This window comes from Melospiza melodia, chromosome Z (genome assembly GCF_035770615.1).
Source record: "Melospiza melodia melodia isolate bMelMel2 chromosome Z, bMelMel2.pri, whole genome shotgun sequence".
Taxonomy (NCBI): Eukaryota; Metazoa; Chordata; class Aves; order Passeriformes; family Passerellidae; genus Melospiza; species Melospiza melodia.
Genome location: NC_086226.1, coordinates 51,744,092 through 51,765,923, shown reverse-complemented (window position 1 = coordinate 51,765,923; position 21,832 = coordinate 51,744,092). Strand labels below are relative to the sequence as shown.

Below are 21,832 nucleotides of genomic sequence, written 5' to 3'. Positions count from 1 at the left end.
ATTGCCTCATTCTGCTTTAAGCTGGCACTTGAATCATGCAGTAATTCCAGAATGATAAGATAATTCAGGTGGAAAGGGACCTAATTCAGGTTTCTTGTGCAACCTCGTGCCCAAAACAGGGTCATCTGTGAGATCAGAACAAGTTGCCTGGGGCTTTACCCTGTTGGGTTTGAAAACCTCCAAGGACAGAGACCGTAAAACTTGTCTGCAGTGGGTCCACTGTCTGTCTGTCCTCATGAGGAAAATTGTTTCCCTTTGTGTACATCTGAACCTGTCTTGTTTGAACTTTGGCCCATTGTCTCTTATCCGCCTTGCACTACTGCTAAGAACCTGGCCTCATCTCTTCAGTCTCTTCCTGTCAGCACCAGTGGGCTGCTGCTGAGTGTCCTGAAGCCATCCTTCCTCCAAGCCAAACAGACCCAGCTGCCACTGCTTGCAGAGCCAGTGCTTCAGCCCCCACCATCTTGCTGACCCTTCTTTGGACTCACTTCTACACATGGTAGCAAGTGTTGAGATAGTATGCAAGGTGTTTCTTCTCCAGTCCCCCCAAGACAGAGAACAGGATTATTGTGCCAGGTATGTGACAACCCCAGTGCAGAGCTGTCATGTTTGAACATGTTTGCATGTTTGAACCATATCTATGGAACTCCTGGGCAGTTCCTGAGAGTCAGAGGTCAGCTACCTACACATCCTCTAATCCTGGAGGTTGAATCTGTTAGTGTCCAGCTTACTATATAAAGAAGCAAACGTAATTGGATTTATGAATCATTTAAGTAGGACTGGGCTGGCTGATTTGTGTGATTTTGCAGGCTGATGACAAATGGCAGTCTAAAGAGATTGTCTGGAAGGGAAGGGGGAAAGGCTGTTTGACAACGTGGTATTTTTAGAAACTTCTACAGTGTCTCTCATGACAGGATCATGAATGCTTGCTTATAAACAAGAGCAAAACTGGCATCTCTTTTCAGATAGTTCCAAAACTGGACTAGCAGCCTACATTACCAGTATCTCTTTCTGAAATCAGTTCCCAGCTCTTAAAGGAGGTTGCCTTTTCAGCATGCTGTCTGGCAGTACTACCAAGTGTTGAACTTTAACATTTGAAGAAACAGAAAAATAATTTATTGTCATAGGGACATGTTAAAAGGCTTGATGGTAGAGAGGAGGCAGAGAGAACCTGAATCACAACATGCTTGCTGCCGGCAAGTTGCAGAATAGCCTTACTCTGTTGGCTGGAGTAACAGTGAGAGCAGCTGCTTGTTTTAAATTTGCATCCTCTAGTGTAGTGTTAAATGGGTGTTCTCTCTGTGGATGCTGGAAGTGGCACAACTGCTTCATTCACAGTAGCATTAGATAATTTATGGAATATGTCCTAGGTTTTGCATGACTCAGGCTACAGCAAGTAATCTCTCTAAATTAGTGCTACACAGACCATAGATTCAATCTGATTGTAGGCAAAAATGTCTCCCTTGATTACTTAAACTGAAAATCTCAATGGGAAATGTGTTCCCTGTAAGTTTTTTGCATGCTTTTCATAAAGCTAATACCAATAATCTTTCCATTGAAGTTAATTTTAAAATTCCTTTACACCTACATAACATTCCATAAAATCCCCTGCAGATGATGCTGTTTTGTAGAGTCATTGCACATGTGGAAAAGCTGGTCCTAAGTACTGCAGGGAGCAGAGCTGCAAATGTGTAGTAGCCTAGTTCATACAATTTTTACATGGTGCTGATACCCAGCCTTTACTCTTCATGATGCAGTATCCCTTGCAGGACTGACTACAGCTGGACCTGCACCTCCCATTTCAAAGGGAGACCAGTCACTGAAATGTGCATGCAGTCATGCCTCCAAACACAGAGGCTGTTCTGGGACCTGCGCAGGCACATCAGACCATTTGGCTGAGGGTCCTGCCCCTCTTCTGCTTGTGTTGCTGTCCCAAGTGAGTTTTGGCTAGTTTATAGGTATTCTTTATCCACACTGAGGAGTTTTGTGGTGTTTCAGAGAAGATGAGACAGGAGAGGTTAAACTAATGGTAAACAATATGCTTGAGCTGCAGGTGAGGGGTTTGGTTTACAAGGGAAGAGAGAGAATGGGGATGCTGTGCCACCATGGAATAGCTGTTAAGTAAATTGAATGCTTTGAGAACATGTTGCCCCTTTTCCTAACACAGGAGGCAGAAACTTGAGGTGCTGGAGGAGTTTGCACAATTCTCATCACTGTTTACACTGGTATCCTTCCATTTGTTGCTTAGCTGGCAGTGTCTTCCTCTCATAAGGCCTTCCTGCATATTCATCTTGGGAGGACATCTTGGTCAAGAGCAGGCCTGAAATTTTGCTGTTAGTGGTTGAATTGCAGGATAAGAAACCTGGCAATTGTTACTACACTGTTTCTTACATCAGTCCATGCCATCACTATGAGCATCTGGGCATTTGGCCAAGCTCTAGAGTGAGCATGAGCACTAGAGGCCACTTAGTGCTCACATTGGCAGGCTGGTATGGGATGATTTATATGCCCATTGTGGCAGAGTAGCTGTTTAGTTTGAGGGAAAAAAAAGAAAGAAAACACGAAAGGATATGTATACTTTGCTCTTAAAAGTGAGAAATTTTATGGATAATCATGGAAAATATTTAGAGAGCCCACATGGATTATTTTCTATCTGTTATTGCAGGATGCTAAATAAAAGACAAACTGATAGGCCCTTCCCAGATGGTATTTTGTGGTAAGGGATCCAGCCTATCTGGCTTGTGGTCAGTTCCTGCATCTGGGTTTCACTTACCTCAGGCTAGCTTAGTGTGTTAACCCTCCTTGCTGCCCTACAGGTCAGGGAAGTATAGCCTCTCTTAGTGATAACACCTTGTGGCTTTGATGAAGTCACAGAACACACCAAAAGGAGGCATTAGGTCAAGCCACAGCTTTTGTCTGGAACCGCAAATAATCCTTCTTGGCCTCGGACAGGATAGGCAGACCTTTAGATTGCTTTGACTGGCACTGTCTGCTCTCGCCAAGAAGCTGTGGCTAGTGGGGGAATCAAGAGTAGTAGCTCTTTATCTTTTGCCAGAACCTGTGTGGAAGGAAGCAGCTTCAGGAGGCTGGTGCTGTACTTTATGCTGTCACGAACTTTGCATGTGTTAAGAGATGGCAGTCAAGAGATCTGGTGGCTTCTTTTCCTGTCCCACCTCATGTCTGACAAGTGCTTTTCAAAAAGTAGATTGCCGTCCAGCTTAAAACAAATGTTGTTCTTGCATCTACAACTGTGTAGTTGTCTGCAGAAAAATTATGTTTTCATTGTGTCATGTCGTTTCAACACGTACTGGACAGTGGATTTCTCTGCTAATGCTGTGACATAGCATTCTATGCAGATTTTGCCAAACTGTGCTCTTTGGAAAGTGCCTCCAGTTTGCAGAGGTGTGCACCAGTGTGGAGCGATAGCTCTTTTGCCTTGCTATGCTGTATATCATGGGCGAATTCTTGATGCCAGAAGCTATCACAGTATCCCATGTGTGTGAAGAACCTGGCCCCTTTCATTTTTCCAAATGGTCCTTACTTTGGCCACGTACTGGACTGCTAGCGTAGCAAAAACGTTGTATGGTATCACTCACTTGTAAAACTGAGAACAGGAACAACATCAAACAGGAGCAAAGTTCATGCTTTGGCATTTTTTTGCTTATTCTCTTTAGATTTGAGGGTAGGCAATACAAAGTAATGGGCTGTTTGCTTCTTTTTTTTTTTTTTAACATTGGCTTAAGAAAGTTTTTCCCTTACAGTTGGTTCTCATTCTTAGTTTCTTCCTTCCAAGAGTTGATTCAAGTATTGCCTCATCCACCCAAAATAGCATAAAGCCAGGAAGACAGCAGCACTTGGGAAAGAAGTCTTTTTTTCTGAATATAATGTGGTTGAATTTCTGCCCATCTTCTCCTTCTTAGTGTTTTTAGCGACCACTCGCTTCTGCAAGCTCTTGAGAATAGTGAACTCAATAACATGTTTTTTTTTTTTTTTACAATATGTAATTACAGCTCCCAAAGCAAGCAATTTGGCCTCTGAATTAATAGTAGTGGTGTGGACTTTCAAGACTGGTATGGAAGGCTGTTAGGTGGTGGGAAGGAAGTCTGACCAAGGCTGCGGACATGAGAAGTGTCAGCTGTGTGAAGGCTTTCACATCCACGTCCTCCTAAAAGCACACTGACAGAAAAGGTGGACATGACTGGGCATGTCGGTTTGACAGAACCGGGCTGTGGATACTGTCCAAAAGCCTCATGTCAGGAATGTTACCCGGGCTTGAGCCACCAGCCCCATCGCTCGCGTTTATCCTGTGACGGGCGTCAGCTGCTGGCCGCTGCCAAGGTCAGGAACACAAGAAATATTTTTGTAAATGGGGAATAACAATTCTTTTCTTCCCAGGGAGAATGGAAGTGTTTCTTTGCCTCCCCGGGGCGTTTACAGGCACGATTGGCTGGCGGCGGGGGCGGCCGGGCCCCGGCAGGACAAAGTCTCTCTGTGGAGGGCTGCTCAGAGCCGGCTTTGTCCTGCCGGGCTCCGGCCGCCCCCGCGGGGCTCCGCCGCAGCCCCTCGCCAGCGGCCCGGCCGGTTCCCTCGCGGGGCGGAGGCGGGAGAAGCATTCCCGAGGCAGCCGGGACTGCTGACCGCCAGCCCCCGGAGCCGCGGGCGCCGGGCCCGGCGATGTTACTATGGGAGCGACGCAGGGCTCCGCCGGGAGCGGCCCGCGGGAGCCCGCGGCCGGGGCGGAGCAGGTCGGTAGCATCCCCGTCACCCACCGCGCTCCTCCTCTGCTGCTGCAGCCGGGCTCACCCACCGCCCCCCCAGCCGCGGGCCCCCAGGGGCCGGGCCGGGCCGGGCCGGGCGGGCAGAGGCGGCGGGCGGGCGCACAGGTGCGTTCCTGACCCGCGGGACCCGCCTGCGGCCCCGCGTGTGGAGGGCAGGAGCCGCTCCGGGAGGGCTGCGGGCTTGCTCCGCGCTCCCCGCCGGCGCGGGCTGCCGGAGACAGCGCTGGAGCCGAGGGCGGTGGGAATACCGTGGGTTTTCCTGTCAAATGGGAGCGGGGAAGCAGCCTGTGCTCTGAAGCGCTGGCAGGTGCCTGTGGTGCCCAAAGGCTGTTCGAAGTTTTGTATTTTAAATACTGGTTGGGCTCAGGGTGCAGGTCAGTGTTTTAACCAAGAGTAACCCCAGTGGAGAAAAAAACGCAGAAGTTTGGTGAAGAAAAGTCGCTTCCCCCCTCTCACTGGTCCTGGCTTTTTAAGATTGTCAGATTACTGCTGAACTGCAGTATTCAATGTGGCTATGGAGTAGTAAGCAGCATCTGTCAGGAGGGGAGGGGTGGTGTGATGTGCATGCCGGCATATAGAAAACTGAACTTCTCTATAGTCCACTAAAATGTGGATGGAAGCCATAAACACTTATTTACACCTCATGCTTTGTTTTGTGTTTTGTAAAATAATCAGTACTCTTAAGTATCCTTGAAGTGCTGATTATTTTAGGAGATTATTTCCATACTCTGTGTATTTGGGTTGTTTATTGTTTGAATGGTTTGGTTTTTCTTTGTTGTTGGTTTTGTTTGGTTAGGGTTTTTTTTCGCCGCAGAGGTTGTGCAGTTAATCTGGGTAATTTAATCCTCTCTTCTTGTTCTGTTATCTTCAACCTCACCTGTATTTGAGTGTTTCATCTCTTCTTAATCCTTCTTGTAAGTCCTTTGACACAGATCCCAGTGTATTTGACACTGTTGCTCCAGTACATTTGGTAAGTAGGTGCAATCATTTGCTGTTGGCTGGGGCGAGAGAAATAGAAACAGCCCTAATAATGTGCTGGTGCCTTGCAGGGGTCTCTTGGGGATGAGGTTTACATGTGCTGTCCTGAGATGATGGAAAGTCTGACTGGTGCACGTTTGAGCTACAGGAGTTACAAAGCCTGCATTTACAGATGTACACTTCACATGGCTATAGCTTAAATACTTCACTTGAACAAAGTTATAGTCATGGAATGATTCTTGAAGTAAAATGCTTTGCAGTGTACTCAAACAAATGTAGTGCCAGAGTGTGTTGTCTCCTCTATTTGTCCCAAATAGCAACATTTTATTGGTCTGCTTTTATCAATATTGGTGGAATCCTTTTGAGGTTAATGGCAATGCTTCTGTTCTGATAAAAAATGTGGGTTTCCAGGTCTCAACTGAGTATATGGCATTTCGTCAAACCACCTCAGGGCCTGCCTTTCATGTAAAGAAGTAAGAATTAATTGGTTTGGTTAAAGCGTCTTTTTGGTTCACAGCTGTGAGTCCATGCAGTGTGGAAATTAGTTGTGTAGGTTATGAATTCAGTACCAGCTTCTCTGACAGCAAAAGGGGAGCTTTGGCTGATCTCTCCCTCTGTCTGCTGTGTGAGACTGCGAGAGAGCTCATCTTTCTGGGTGGACCTAACTCAAGCAAGGAGACATGGTCAGTGTAGCTATCATGATGGTTATGTTCCTTATAATACAGTTGCTAATAAGGCCACAATTCCATTTCTTTTATAAAGACGCCAGTTTGCTCATTATTTTGTAGAAAAAGAGAGAAGAACCTGGAGAGATACTACAGCTGTGAGTTCTAGATTCCTTTTTATTTTTCCTAATGAAGCTGTGCAAACAATATAAAATTTATAACTAGGAATTCTGGCTGTAATTCATGGATGTTAAAATTGCAAATGAACTTAGAATCCCTTAATCTTTTAAAGACATATTTGGAATGTGTTTCTTACCATGAAAATTAAGAACTCTCCAAGAATTTTGTGTCATCTGTGCTGATAGGAGAGACATATACTGCAAGTACCAGCCTTCAGGCAGATTTATGCTCCTGAATGCATCCTAACTGGAGTGTACAGTGGAAAACAATATGTAAATGCAGTTACTCAATGCTTTTTGAGAATAAAGCATCATCTAACTTACTAAATAGTAGGAGACATGCCTTCATGAACTCTTCAGGCATGTCTATCCCAGATCTTCAAAATGCAGTAAAGAAGAAAACGCTCCTTCAAGGCCTGCAGTTCTAGCAGTTAACTAAACAGACGGATAATCAGCAGCAGCCTTCCAGGTATTTGTGTCTTTTGTTGTGCCCAATTAAGTAGTCAGGGAGCAATATCTTTTTTGTGTATTCTGCCACCAGAGTCTCTAGATCTGGAAAACAATACTGCGTGAATGTTTCATAACTGAGTTCTGGATGTTAAAAAAACACAGCATTAAAAAAAAAAATTGGAAAGAAACCAGCTCTGATCTACAGCATCTGAATACAGCTACAAGAAATAATGCACCTATTCATTATTCATTGATTTATGACTTAATAATATGTGTATACTTAGCCTGCCCTACCTCTTGCTTACACATGCATGCCTATTCTGTGACAAGAGAGCATTCTGAATGCTCACCCCTAATGACTTTTAGTCAGTATGAGCTTTTCACTGATAATGCAGGATGTCTAGCTAGACTGTCATTCTAGGCTCCATAAACAAAGCTCTGAGAAGCAAATTGTTAGCCTTTGACTGAACTGAGCAGCTTGCTGCCCGGGTCAGCACTTGGCACTGATTACTCTTCTTTCTGTGTTCCAGCACTTGCAAAAATCTAGTGGATAATGTGAGTTTCTTTTAATGGCTGTGGCTGAGGATTCTTCTGTCCAACCAGTGTTTCAGAAGCTTTTTGAAGAGTTGCAGAACAGGATGAAAAATAACTTACATTTTTTTATTTCTTTCTTTTCCGTAGAAATTCTTATTCCAAGAATAAAAAGTGGTCAGTGGTTTTAGTTATTCTGTTCATAGAGTTGATACATTATTAAAGCAATTGAAGTGACAGTAGCATAGCTAATTGGTAGCATGTGTGTGCATGCTCTTTAGATGATGCATAAGAACTCGTTTATGCTGTATGGAGCTGTACTTGCATTGTTTTTTCTGTGGGCTAAGTAACCATTATAGTTTGGCTGTGAATTTTTTATTTTCTAACACTTAGTTTCCTAAAAGTCTTTCAGTGGGGATATTGTTTCTGACTCTGTAGCTTGGCAGGATCTCCCCTTTAGTTGCTGGCAGTTGACAGATACTTGTATGTGCTTTACCTCAGTATGATGTGTTACATTAGGGCAAAAAATCCCAGTGTCAGACTTCTGAAGACATAGTGTTGCTTGCAGACGGATGCCTGCTGACATTTCCAATAGCTGCTCTTTGCTCAGCTCCTCTTTGGCAATAATTCTTTCCTGGCTGTTTGTGTGCAGTGCCTGGTGCACCTGAAGGTTTTAAGGATAGGTTAGGGATGGTGGAAGAAGGTGAGGAGTCTTGTACCTCAGAGCCACTTGTCAAGCTAGCTGTTGGTTGAATATGAGACCCCCTGTACCAGAGTGCTGTTACTATGTCCCTCTTTGCTGTCCCTTTAGTGTATGTGAAATACTTATAATCTAGTTCTAACATATGTGGATGTCTTAAGTATGTTTATCATTTTCTGAATGGCTTTTTGTTATTATGATGTCTGTTTAATGTTTGCTATGGTGGTGAACTACAGAATTTAATTAAATTTTATTCATTAGTTAAATTTTATTAATTAACTTCTCTCCCCTGTTTTTATAATTTGACCTAATTTTCAGGTCCTTTTCCAAGCTTTCTTTTCCTGCTTTATATTGTAGAAGCCAAAAGCTAAGTTCCTAATGTCTTCTGCAGCAATATAAATGGACTAAAACTCTTGGATCACACTAATTTGATTAGATTTTTTTTAAACATTTTCATCTACAGGCAGGTACATAATTTCAGGGTTTTTTCAGATGGTTATTATGGCTTGCTTATGCTTTGTGTGTCAGAAGGTTCTTGAATTGTGTAATGCTCTTTCATGTGGCTCAGACCACAAGAAGAAAACTTTCTATTCCAAATCTCAGTTGAGAATGAACTAGTTGCTACCAAAATGAGATTTGCTCAGGGTGGTAATTTAATGGAAGCATTTCTAAACCTTAATGATTCTGACCTGTTTACTTTCCCTTCAGCCACATAAGCAAAAGGATTCTCTTGTTTTCTTTCTTAGTTCTTTTCAAAGCCTCATGTGGTTTATGAAAGTTGCAAAAGGAGGAATAATTTTTTTTCTGTAACTTGCTGAGCTTGTTCTTGTTAGTTTATTCTTTGTGTACTCAGTTTGCAGTTCAGTGGAAGTGCCCTATTTCATAGGGATGTGTCAGTTTGGTTTCATTTAATGGTTGGAGTGGTGCCTGAAGTTACTTACATTGATGTTACATGCATGTGAAGTGTTTCAGTAGAAATATTGCATCAAGGGCTCTAGTTTTAAATTGTTTTGCTGGCATCCTTTCAAGTGAAGAAAGAAGGGCTGCAGATAAACTCAAATTAGTGCTGTAGAAATGAACCAGACACGTGAAAGTTACTATCTTGATATGAAAGAAAAGGGCAGCTGACTTCATCCCTCTGTCCCTTGTGTTGATTTACTGCTTGTTTTTTGGCTGCTGTCACTTCATAATTTTAGTTAGAAAAGTCATGCTAAACTGCATGGTAGGTGTACTTGGAGTTCACATCCAGCCTTGCAAGAAGATTGAGGGAAAGGAATGAAAACCACTTGAATTTTACCACTCTCATCTGCCCTTCTGTTGTTTTCTTGCCTCAGAGTGTTGTCAGGTACCGGTGAACTTTAGTGTAATACTATTTTATGTTGGATGATAGGTTGCTGGTGACACTGCCCCAGAAGAATTCAGAGCTGTGGCTATATGATTGATTTTGTTGTTTGAAAAAGTAATTATAGTCCTTTGGAGGCTCTGAGGAGGAACCTTTGCTGTGAGTAAAGGGATTCTGAATGTGTTTTATTTACTAAAGCAGGTGCAGCTGGCTTAATCCATTGTCTCTTGGGAGAGGCTTGGTCTTGGGAGGGGCTGGGTGATTATTTATTTACTCTTTTTCCAAATACACTGTGAGGAGTATCAATACAAGACTTACAGACCTAAACCCTTCAAATATGCGATCCCTAGATCTCCACTTGAATCCGTGCACCCCACTGACTGGATGACAGAAAAATTGCCTAACTCCCTTTGGCAACAGATTCTGTTTTCATTTTAGTTACATGCAAGCCATGTTGAAGTTTAGGAGTGAACTTCAGCAATGCTCTCTGGCATGGCTGACTGGACTGTTGAAACATCTTGAGAAGGAGAGGTGAGTTGCTTAAGACCTTGAAGGCAGGAGGTGGTGGTAGAAGGAAAAGAATGTCGAGAGGCATGATTAGTGTGACTGGAAAACAGTGAAAAGTTGGCTAATGAATTGAGCTGTTTGTTGTGGCATGTGTATAAATGATGCTGAATGTATGACTTCAAGTTCAAAACAGCTTGATTATTTTATACAGTTTTGGTATCTTTTGGTCAATGTGACCTTTAGTTTGATGTTTGTGTTCTGTGAGGCTTGTGATACGGTGTTGGTAGTTGTATGAAATGCATTGTATAGTGTGAATTTTATGAGGTTTTAGGGTGAGATATGATCAAACGTACTGTTAAATTTTATGCGTTACACAGAGCTATATTCCTTCCTTACTTCCTTCAGACAAGAAAATAAAGCTAATGTAATAGTGTGTAGTAAGATTACATACTTAGATACACACACAGAGGAATGCTTGACTAAAAGTAAAGTGCTTTCAAGAATACTACGTATCGTTGTTCTATTAATAGAGTGAGAACAAAGGCTGCTAGAAACCTTAACTGGGATAGAAAATCTGTTTCGGGATGCAGCTTGGAAACTAACAATTGTTCCATTGTTTGAATTGTCTTCAATTATGACTGGATGATTAAATATAAATGCATGCCTGATTGGATTGTATCCCAGTAATGAATTGGCCTTTTAAAAACCAGTTGCAGGAAGCAGTAGACAGGTACCCAGCTTGTTTTTCTCAGAGTTGAAGGTGTTGAATGACCAATGGAATAACAATCTTTTGATGCTAGAGTTGGTCACTTCTGTTGCTTGGTTTGCTACTTGAATATGGATGCAGGAAGATGAAACATTCAAAAACAGTAGCAGTACAAAGTGTACTGCTGAAGTTGAATGAAATGATAATTAGAACTTCAGACCATGTAATACATATGGTGCTTCAGTGGTTTGGTGGTTTTTTGGGGGGTTTTTGTGTTTGGGTTTTGGTGTTTGTTTTTTTTTTTTTTTTTTTTTCATTGTTGTTGTTGGTTTGGCTTGGGGTTTTGGGGTTTTTTTTAGTGTTTTTTGTTTGTTTGTGGGGGGTTTTGGGTTTTTTGTTGTGGTCTTTTTTGGGTTGTTTTTGTTTGTTTGTTTTTTGGGGGTTTGTTTGGTTTTGGGGGGGGTGTCTCTTTTTTTTTTTTTTTTTAATTTTAAGATGCCACAAGAGTAAAAGCTATGTTTTAGTTGCACAGCATAAATAATTATTGATATGAGGCACTCCAGAAAATTACTTTATTTCACAGTTAATTTTTTTTCCCAATGAAATCTAACTTAATGAAATTGACTATGTACACCTACTGAGTTTGATTTACCTTATCACCAAATCCTGGTACTGCAAGCACACCAAAACCAAACTTTTGAATTTTTATTTTATTATGCCAAGAAAAGTTCAAGTCTCCTTGAACTCAGCTTATGCACAATTTGCTGTAGCACTTTAATTCTCAGACTTCATTTGTGTGGGTATCCCAAGGTGCAGAAGGTATAGAAACATGGTGACTGTAAAGAAATGTATTATGTTTACAGTTAAAGTGAATGGGGCTGACTGAGTCAGAAGTAGCTTTTAAAGCCAGCGTTGATCAGGTGAGTTGAAAGTTCTGCATCCCTTCAGTAGTTACCTTCCTGAAGCGTATGCAAAAAAATCTTCATAATCTGTGTGACAGGATGAAAGTCTAGGAAAAACATTCAGAAAATGAAACTGCATTTAAACTCTCCATTTTCCAGTGTCCATGCCCATATCAAACATTCAAGTATAATTCAAGTATAATGTCAGCCTTTAACCTCAATTAATTTTGATCTGCAGATGAAATCACTTGGCTTCCAGGTTTTTATCTTCTCAAGCCTTGCTGAGTTTTTAAAAAACAGGTGGTGGAGAAATGTACTTTACTGCAAGAATGGGCACATGGCTGTGCCTCAGGAGGTGAGGTTTGTTTTCTTTCAACACCTGTGGGAAGGTAAATTGTCATTTCCAAGGCTCCTCCACTCGACTGGTGCTGTAGGTTCTAGAACACTTGGGAAAACCTGCTTCTGGCTATCCTCTGTGAAGCAATATGTGAAAAGGAAGACATCTTCGATGAAAAAAAAAGTTAGTTGCTAGAGTGTTATTTCTCAATGAGCAGAAACTGTTTTCTAAAAATTAAAATAATTTAACTGTGTGGGGGGGGGGGGGGGGACGACGACAACACAGACATGATGACAGGGGCATAGGATCTGTTTTGTTTTTTCCCCAAATGGCAGTTTTCTATTTCAGTTGGAACTGTTCCCTCACAAATTTTGAAGAACTGATTGCTTCCTGCTGGGGGAGCACTGAAGCAATTTTATCACAGCAATGAAAGAACTGTTGTTGAACAAAAGATAGAGAGCTTGCTCCTGGAATAGCTCTAAGCTGAAGTTTTTGACATTTAGGTAATTAGTAGATAAGACCTGAGTATCTTGCAGCTGTGTTTTGAATACAATCAGCTTCTTTTTTCCCCTCTCTTCATCTTGAACAAGCTTTTATTTCATTTGTGATGGGATATTTTACAGGGTTTTGATGAAGCCTGTGTATGCATCTAAGTTCAGTAGCAGCTGTAACAAGCACAAACTACTCCACTTGTGTCTACCACTTATCCCAGAAAAGTTTTGCATGTGTGATTTTAATTGGCATAACATGGGTGTTGTAAATTGATGCTGAGTTTTAATGTTGGGAACTTGTTACACTGCTGCATAAATGCTGCTTTTTGCCCCCATCCCTGCCTCTGATAATGGTGAATGGTGACCTCCTCTGGGTAGCACCAAACCAATTCAGGTGACTGCTTTTGTAGTAATGCCTTTCCATAATAATAAGAGAGGGAATGATAATGTGAATCTCTTGCTAAAAGGATTAATTTGTTCAATAAGTGTCACTGTTTTAAAAAGACACCACACAATCCCTAGTAATTTCTGCATACTCAGTTGAAATTGTTAACTGTTGCTCTTACTGTCAAGATCACAAGTACTGTGAAATACAAGTGAATTAATTTTAGGAAATCCCTCTGGTGTAATGAGAAATTACTCTTTTATGTCAGCAAAATCAGGACTTTAAAGGACCTCGTGGTACTTTCTGAAAGTGTAAACTGTTTAAATTCAGGTAAAAAGCAGTTTGGAAGAAAAAGTTCTGCTCTGAAAATGTAACTATAGATCTGCTTTTTATTGTTAAGCGCTAAAATGTGGGATTGCTGACTTTCAGGTACCTGTTTTCATGGCATCTTGGTGTCTCTCTCCACATTAGTGCGTGGTCTATCTTTGGAGTACCAGATCTTTCTCTTTTTTGAGAATATGAATCTGCATGGGGAATACGCTTGTTTCCTTTTTATAAATAGTTCAATTAATTCCTGAAATAAATGTGGTAAGAAAAAGCACTTAATAAAGCTGGAATCAATAAAAAATCAAACCAAAAAAACAACTCCAACCCCAGTCTGTTTGTGAAAAGGTATGAGCTTGAGATAAAAGAAAGAAAAGCAAAAGCACCGAACAAATTTGTTTTAACATCACGTTTTCTATCATATTTATTATGAAATAAGATGTTGGCCTAATGCGGATTCTCAGAATTTTCATGTTTACTTCTCCGGGTTGCGGTGATGCAGACATTTGAGCCCCAGCGGCGGCAGTGGCTGTGCCGCGTTCGGGCCCGGCAGCGCCGCTGGCCCCGCCGCTCTGCGCGGCCTGCCCGGGACTGTGAGGCGCCCTGCAGGAATTCAGCACTGCCCGTGACCGTGAGGTGCCCTGCAGGAATTCTGCACTGCCCGTGACCGTGAGGCGCCCTGCAGGAATTCAGCACTGCCCGGGACTGTGAGGTGCCCCGCAGGAATTCAGCGGGAAGAGGCAGTGCTGCTCCTGGTGCTTGCAGGCCTTTGTGACGCGCAGCGTGAGCCGACGGGGGAAGGAAAGCAGGCTTGCTTTCTGCTCGTCTGTGCCACAGGGCATATATTTAGTGTGCATATATGTGTAAATAAAAATTATATTTTGCTATAGGACAGGACATTCCCAAAAATGCACAGGACATTCCCAAAAATCATACCATGTGCCTGAGAGCATTTTCCAAACACTCTTGGAGCTCTGTCAGGCTGGTGCTGGTATCACTTTCCTGGGGAGCTGTTCCAGTGCCCAACCACCCTCTGGGTGAAGAACCTTTTTCTAATATCCAACCTGAACTTGCTCTCACACATCTCCAGGCCATTCCCTTTGGTCCTGTCACTGTCATCACAGAAAAGAGCTCAGTGCCTGCCCCTCCTCTTCCCGTCACGAGGAGGTTGTAACTGCAGTGAGGTCTGTCCTCAGTCTCCTGTTCTCCAGGCTGAGCAGACCAAGTGACCTCAGCTGCTCCTCACACAGCTTCCCCTCAAAGCCCTTCACCATCTTGGATGCTTGCTTCTAATAACTTTTTATATCTTTTGAGGTATTGTGGTGCCCAAAACTTCACGCAGGACTTGAGGTGGGGCCATACCAGCACAGAACAGACAATCAATAAATATATAATTATAATATAATCTATATATATTTTCCCATACTATTAAGTAGCCTTAAAGCCACTTAGGAACTTCTATATTCCTGTCTTTTCCATAGAAGCCTTTTTCTGTGTTTCTTTTTATTCCATGCTCCTGGCTAGATAGCCCGTCCCTAAGAGTGGTGGTGAATGGGGTTAAAGTCAGCTGTTTGCCAGAAACAAATTGAGTTTCCTAGAGCTCAGTACTGGGTCTGGTTCTGTTTAATAATTGATGATCTGGTCAGGTGACACTAAGTTGGGTGAGAGTGCTGATCTGCTTGCTGGAGGGTAAGAAGGCTCCATACAGGCATCTGGATAAGCTGGTTCCGTCGGCCAAGACAACAGCATGAGGGTCAACAAGAGCAAAGGATGGGTCCTACACTTTCATCAGAACCCCAGGCTGTGGAAAGCTGCCCAGCAGAAAAGGGCCTGGAGGTGCTGGTTGACAGCAGCTGAATATGAGCCAGCGTGTGCCCAGGTGGCCAAAAAGGCCACTGGCATGCTGACCTGTATCAGCAATAGTCTAGCCAGCAGGATGAGGGAAGTGATTGTCCGTGTGTACTCAGCACTCGTGAGGCCACACCTGAAATCCTGTCTAGGCCCCTCATTCCAAGAAAGACATTGGATTGCTGGAGTGTGTCTGGAGAAGGGAAACAACTGGTGAAGAGTCTGGAGCGCAGGCCCTGTCAGAAGCAGCTGAGGGAGCTGAGGCTGTTTAGCCTGGAGTAAAGGAGATCAGGGATGACTTCATTGCTCTCTACAACTGCCTGAAAGGTGGATGTAGCCAGGTGGGTGTGGGTCCCTTCTCCCAGACAGCTAGTGACAAAATGAGAGGACATAGGCTCAAGTTGTGCCAGGAGGATGTTTCAGTTGAATATTAGGAATGGTTTCTTCATAGAAAGGGTTATCAAACATTGGAAAATGTTGCCAAGGGTTGTGGTTGGGTCACCTTCCGTGGAGGTATTTAAAAGCCATGTAGGCATACTCTTAGGGATATGGCGTAGTGGTGATCCTGGCAGTGTTACATTAACAGCTGGACTGAGTGATCTTGGAGGCCATTTCCAACCTAAACGAGTCTATGATTTAATCTGTCCCTTTTATAAATTCTTGTTTTCCTGGTGCATGCTTAAAAGTGAAGCCTCATCTGTTGTCCAAGTTGAATTTAGCTGCAGAGTTCTAATATTTGTTCTGCCATCTGCCTTGGCCTGCCACTTCAGCTGACAGAAATGGCAGGAGAGTAATTCAGTGAGAAAAAATGAGGATGTTTTTGTGGCTTTCCAAAGCTGTCTCGGCTTCTTTTTAAGAACTGAACAGCAGAATTCACAGAGTCAAGGAGCTGCATGTAAATGAGCAGGAGTGTGAAAACTGATGGTCAGAAAGAATTTGTTTAGTTCATACCGTGCAAAGCTGTACCCCAGCCTATGAGGTTGTGTGTTTGTGAAGGAAAAACTGCATAGCCAAAGATGAAAAGGGGCGTTGGTCTTGTGAGAACCTTCCAAATGTGCTCATTTTTAGAGACAAAGAAACTTTACAAGTCTGAGAAGAAGAAACCACCTAGAAAGCAAGAGAACAAACAAATTAAAAATACAATGCACCATTGATTTTCATAACCAATTTCTAAGGTGAATTGTGACTTGACACCAAAATATTTTAATAAAATCCTGATTCTCCCTTTCTTCCTTCAAAAATGCTTGTCCCACTTTCTGAAAATTTTCAGTATAATTGGTAAATGTTTGGTAAAAATATGCAGGAAATACAGTTTTCCTAGAGAGTATCTTGCTGTCTTGAACTGAAAAAAGTTTCCTCAAAAACAAGATGCTTTTTTTTTTCCTCCCCCAAAGAGTCTACTGTATGCATTACTCAAATATTTATATGTGCAGATATTGTCTCCCCATTTTTATTTAGGTGCTTCCTTAATACAGAGTTGAAACAAAACAGAACTTTACAGTGATTATGTGCCCTATGCTATAATCCACCAAAGGGACGCCTTATGCCACATCCTTTACTGTCTTCTTTTCAGTGTCAAGGTTAGTAGTCCCTTTCTATTTTGGAATTGCAGAAAAATTAAATCTTTACAAAACTCAAATCCCAGGCCTCTCTTTTGATGTAGGTTTGGTTTATTTTGTTGGGGTTTTTTTTCCTGCCTGGGCAAGTTCCTGAAAAAAATCTCTCAGCTGGGGAATGTTGTTTCATCATTGTGAGCCATTTGAAGAATGCTGCTGCAGAGGCTGCTGCACTGGGTGGATTGTGCGATATCCTTCATTTCATTTAAGCTTTGTTTGTCATTTAAATGCTGTGAGCTGGATGAAGTGATACATCTTGTATTAAAAAGCACACAACTTGTCAAAGATCCAGATCAGCATAGATCATCTCTGTGTGTGAAACCTTTTTCCATCCCCTTGGGCTAATTTGTTAAACAATTTTTTGTGCACTGGGAGATCTGGGGCATTATGCTGTGAATGTTAATATCAGGGCTACAATGCAAATGAGACCTAGATGCATTTGTCAATTAATGTTCTCAATAGTTTGATGAACAGTGCTGTTGCCCTTCATTTCCCCAGTTCTGGGTAGAAGTGGATTCTGGTTTAGCTTGCAGTCTGGAAGGCATTTATTGTGTCATAGTGCAAGAAGAGGTAGAAATGAATGCAGGTTCTGCCACCCTGGAATTCTTCCTCACATGTTAGCTGGCTCAAACTCCCACAATAGGAGATGGTTGATCCCTGTTTCCCAATTACAGGGGCTATTTTCCTGCAAGACTTGTATTTGACACAAACAGAGGAAATCTATGTGTTGGCTTCCTTGCATAACACTTAGGCTACTTGACTTGAAGTCAAGAAATCTAAATTATGCTCTTGGCTCTGCAGTTAAGAGCTTTGGTACTGGTTGATTTGTAAGAAATAGTAGTTTTGCTAACTGGAAGCAAAAATCCTAGTGAAATAGTGCTCAGCACAGTGTCAAGCAATGACTGTGGGCATTGTTGTCATGGTGGATTCATACTATTCCTGAAAGAAGTGAAACAAAAGACCCTTTCATTATTGTTTAGTTAACTGTAGTTAACCATTCTCATTTAGTCATTTTAAAAGCTTTAATGAAACTTAAGAAGTAAGAATTGGTTTGTGAATGCCTGGAATAGGCTTGTTGTACTTTATGCAGTGTTTGCTGGTACTGTTTTAGATAGAATTTACAATTTATAGCAACCGAATGGTATAACTCCTGGGTGAAATATGATTCAGAAAAGCTTTAAACAACATCTTGGCTTTTACATGAAGAATGGTTTGTGTTTCTTTATAGTGACATTCAACTCACCATGATTTTTTCTTATTTACCTATGAAAAACAAATTCTTAGAAACATTATGCTCAATTTATGGGTTTTTTTAGGTCTGTTTAGGCAGCCCTTCAGATTGCTGTTTCTGCATGCATTGTGCAAAAAAAACAGTTTCTGACACAAGGTCTAATAATACACAAAATCACGGAGTGAGTTGGGTTGGAAGGAACTTAAAAAATAATGTAATTCCAACCTCCTTGCCATAAGCAGGGACAACTTCCACTTGACCAGCTTGCTGATGAATGTGTTTGTTACCTTGTCAATAGAGCAAACATATTTTGCTAGTATTTGTTCTTGTTGAGTAATTTAGATGAAAGCAAATCTTATATAATGTAATTGATAATTTTCCATTAGCAGGAAGAGTAAGAAAGATTGTTTGTCTCATTTCTATGTGAATTTTTTCTTCTCCTTCAAAAATTTCTATTCCGTGTCAGAAGTATACTTATGTGTATGGTTTGTGATTTTTTCCCCCCAGCTTCCTGCATTCTGATAATATAACCCATTGTGATGCTAGCAACTATTTTTGATTTTACTGGAATGTGAAAGTAGAATATGATCTTTTACCATGGAACTGTACCTTAAATTTCTTCTTTGTTCCCCTAGAAGGAAAGAGAAGGCATTTCTGCCATTATTGAAGAGCAGTAATCTTTTACTTCAAGTGGATATCTTTTGCAAACCATTTTTTTATCATTTGTCTTTATTTAATTTGAGTCATTCATCATTCTAGGAAACTGTTTCTTGAGGAGGATCTGTTGCTGTTCTGGGAGTTGCTGTATTGGTGCAGGAACCTATATGAAAAATAGGATATGCTTCTCTGATACAGAGTATTTATTGGTAGAAAATAAGGTAGCTCCTTTTGTGCAAGATGCTGGCTGTATTGTGAATGATCCATGGGCAAAAGTAGTTTTTTCTCATTTTCCTGGATCCTAATCAAGGGTCTGCTGTATCATACACAGATAATTCATGGGAACACACCAATTGGAGCCTTCTTGCAAGTGGCTTCCTCACTGCACCAGAAAGGCCCGATAAAGGTCCTGTTCCTCTTCAGCTACATTTCATTATGTCAGGAATACTTGGCAAGCTCTGGCTATGCAGCTTGTGTTTCATCATCATCATCATTTTGTAGACATCTTTAATAACCTGGGCTATGGCATTCAGCTGAAAAAGAGATGTGGTGCTTCACACCGCACACTGATGTACAGATTGCTTCTTATTTCACTGAGCCTCCACTCCATACAGAGGGCATTTCTTTAGTGTTACCCAGAAACTGAAGTGGATCAGGATCTTTGAAAGCCTATAAATGTAAATCTAAGGCCATCCTTTTTTGTCCATCATAATTGCCTTTATGAGGGCAGGTGAGATGTAAAGGCAGTTTCTCTCATAGTGTAACTTGTCTTTGAGACCAGGAATACTTACATCTTGATGCTGCTTTGGACTCCCTCCACCTGGTTGTTCCTATCATTGGCTAGAAGAGTCTCTGCCCCTCTGTCTCTTACAAGTGGATAGCTTTCACTTGAAGTTCTTGTTTATCTTTGTTGTATAAGTCTGTCTTTAGGGAAAACCTAGACTCAGCTTACATCCATAGTAGCATACGAAGCAGGGACAGGAGAAGTTGGAGGGCTAGGACCTCTTTTTTGGTGTTACTTCCATAATTGAGCCAATAAGACTGCTGAAGGTGTCCTTTCTGCTTGCTTGGACAGATTGTGTCTTGCTTGTATAGATTATGTGTTAGGAAACACCCTTTTTCTTCCTTGTTTTCAGAGAAGGAGATAACAGTGCTAGGTTTAAAACTTTGACCCCAGGATGAGTGGACAGGTGCAGCCTGCTGCTGTAAGATTTTGTTGTGATGTTCTGAGGTTGCTTGATTGAATTTTTTGAGAGCCCTCTTTTTCTTCTCATCTTCCCCACTTTATAAAACAGATCATCACGCTTAGTTTTCTTTCCCCACATGATTCACAAACATTTTATTATCAGGATAGACTCCCAGCAAGAACCAGAGGGTGTATCTGTCATTGGAACTGAGCTTGCTTTAAAAGAGTTTCAGTTTTAAATGTCTGTGGATAATAGGTGTGATATGTACAAGGGTTGCAATTGCCTTTATAATCTTGTGCTAGGAGGGAAGTTAGATTACAATTTCCCTTTATAGTTATTTTTTGTGAAGAGGCATGCAGGTACAGTGAAAGGATAGTGTCTGGGACAATGCTTGTTTGGAATTTTTTTCATCTCTGTTTAAAAGGATTGCGTTGAGGTATTCCTACTCTGGAGATACTGTTTTCCTTCAAAATTAAACATCCAAATGCCAATACCTGCATCTTTCTGTTGACTCTCTGGTCTCTTCACTTGCAGTAATGTTCATAGATTTCTTGATTATTTGTTAAAATTTCTTTTCAGAAAAATTTCATTTTAAATTTTGGTGGAGGCAATCCATTAATTTTTCTCGTTATATTCCTTTAAAGAAAAAGGATAGTCCAAAACCAAAAAAAAAAAGAGTCCTTGCTATTATAACTGCTTCAGCTCATGGATAATGTTTCACAATTTTTATTCTCTTATATCATCATGGTCTTTTCTTCTCTATTTGGAGTGCTTCTGAAGTTTTTTTCATGGCGAGGGGGAGGAAAACAGAAAAGCTAAAAAAGCACAGCTAAAGAAGTCTCAAAGACATACATACTTATATTTGTTTCTTTTTCCTGCCCTTTTTATAAAAATAAATAAATAAATACCAGTTTTGGAAACTGTGAATGTGAGTCTGTTGAGAGGAATGTGCTCTTTTAGAAATGTTGATGGAGATTCTAAACTTATTTTCACCAAACCCTAATAAAAGTCTTACTCAGGTCCAAGTGGGTAGCCTGAGTTGGGGGCTGTTGTTGTTGTGCTTCTCATGCATTCCCTTGGTGTTCACTCTTGGCAGCTCAGTCATGAAGGCGCTAGCCTCTGTTCATCCTAGTTTGGCTGGCTAGTGCAGAGGAGGCCTCACAGTTAAAATACAGAATGCTGAATTCAGTCTTCATTTTGAATGGAAAAACTGGAAGACATGCTTTGTCCCGCTGTGGCGCTCCTACCCACTATTCTCCCTAACTGCATCCCCTCAAAAAAACCCAAAAAACCAAAAATACTCAACAAAAGAACTGCACTGAAAAATTAACAACACAGCCTTCACATTTTCCACTACCATCTAAATTAATACTCTTTAACAGTTAAAATTTCTCTACTAGTGAAAAGTGAAATCTATGTATAGAGGTTTTGGTTAGCATTGTGTACAAAACTGGTATGTCTTCCTGTCTGTTCACTGCCTGTGAAACTTATGTAAAGTCTAGGGGAAAAGTTCACTTGAGGCTTAAATTTCACAGCATTCATGCAGCATAAATGGGAGTGATAGCTTGACCTATTTTCCAATAAAGTAACCTATCTGTTTGGCTGTACAATTAGCTTATCGTTCTTACAAATGATACTTTACTAAGTGTTTGATGGCAAATACTGTTATTTGCAGTGAGTACAATTTTGTATTTATTTCTCCTTTTTCTTGCTGGAGCCAAGCCCACACAGTTCTGTAAAATATTATAGTCAGTATATGAATTTCCAGATAGTGTGTGCTGTGCTTCTTAAGCCTCTTTTCTTGTAAGTTTAAATTAGGTTCCTGGTGGGGTGAACCCCTATGTGCTTGGAAGAAGAGTAAGGTGCTGCATAATTATCTGTTTTCAACACTTCTTTTAAAAACAAACAAACATAAGATTACAGCACTGCATTTTTCTGGGAGTTAGTTAAACTCTCAGTACATTTCCTTGCTGCGGTTTTGGTGTGTTTCTGTGTGAAACTGACGGCAGGATTTGTTA

General features: G+C 41.4%; 1 protein-coding gene across 6 annotated transcripts in view; it reads left to right on the top strand.

Annotated features, from left to right (window-relative positions):
- TJP2 (tight junction protein 2) overlaps positions 1 to 21,832 on the top strand; it is a 77,502-nt gene that overhangs the window by 29,953 nt on the left and 25,717 nt on the right. The window contains exon 1 of one of the 6 annotated variants that reach the window (XM_063180002.1): positions 4,726 to 4,745. The exons of the other annotated variants lie outside the window; for them this stretch is intronic. The gene's annotated coding sequence lies outside the window, so the exon portion shown is untranslated. Of the gene's footprint in view, positions 1 to 4,725; positions 4,746 to 21,832 lie in introns of those variants that run through there. 6 annotated transcript variants of the gene reach the window in all.